We start from the raw sequence: 1,338 nt of genomic DNA on the forward strand, positions 1-1,338 counted from the left end.
TCTACGAGGTCCTATTTTCGCGATGTCCTTTTGTGTTTTACAATGTCGCAAATTTTCAAAATTCGATTTCATTATTAAGTCAACAGATGTCACGGTAAATCGAACATATATTGCAATGTTTTAATTAGGAACTTGATTTATTTGCTAATCAATCAACATTAAATTATCGCAAAATTTAAACAATCTGAAGTATTCATAAATGCGTTAAAGAGGGTGAATGCCTGGCCCCAATATCACGAAAATACTTAAATCAAATATCAAACTCAGTCTCATCTTATTTCATCATATAAAAGCATAGTATTTTTCAAAATCTTGCATGTTTTATACTTTTTGAAAACGTATTTTCTCATAGAGTGTGTTGATGAAAAGATTTTGTCAATATTTCAAAGATTTTTATTCTAGAGCAAAAACAAATACTTTCGTAATTGAAAAAGAATACAGAATTGTACTCAAATACTTTGTTGGCTGTAGAATATATTTACCTGGGAATTCGACCAAAGGCTTTTATCAGCATATTCTATGATAGAATGCGCTTATAAAACTGTTAAAAACATATATGACTTTTAATAAATGTTGATGCTATGTGATAAAATGTGTTGACACTGAGTTTGAGATTTGCCTTAATTATTTTCGTGATAATGGGGCCTGATACATCTAACCGTTCCAAGGCAGTTACCAAAACATATATATAGATATATATTAAACCTTACATAGATGTGCCCCTTCTTTGTATATATAAAGTCGATCGGTCCGTATATCACTGTAATTTAATGAAAAACCTGTTTTATGACGTTAGTGGTCCATATAATATTTTGACCAGTCCGGACCTCGAATAAAACATAATATGGACCGCTGTCGCCATATTATATGGACCTCTGACTTCATGAGATTGTTTGGTGCGGCTTAAGATTATCACAACGGCGAAAAACTGTCGCAAGTAAACATTATTTGCTTTGTTCAATAAAACACACCAAGAGCGTTTTAAAAAAAATATCGAATGATAATATAAAATGTTCGGTATAATATAAGAAATAAAACACACCACTTCGGACCATATGGCATTATAAGGACCGACTAGTTAGCACCCGAATGTGCAAGGATCTTGGCGAATGCCTCGGTCATTAATATCATATGACACTCAGTGGTATGTAATATTTCTTAAATACTTAATATGTGTTTGTCAGCTCGTGGGGTACGTTTTGATGTCCAGATGCATAGACTAGGATATATACACATATATATAATACATATCGTATATTGTTTAATATTTGAAACATTGAAATGCTGGCTGATTTGGTTTTGGATTTTATTATCACGTTTTGGTTCAATATATCAAAA

This window comes from Mya arenaria, chromosome 16 (assembly GCF_026914265.1).
Source record: "Mya arenaria isolate MELC-2E11 chromosome 16, ASM2691426v1".
Classification (NCBI taxonomy): domain Eukaryota; kingdom Metazoa; phylum Mollusca; class Bivalvia; order Myida; family Myidae; genus Mya; species Mya arenaria.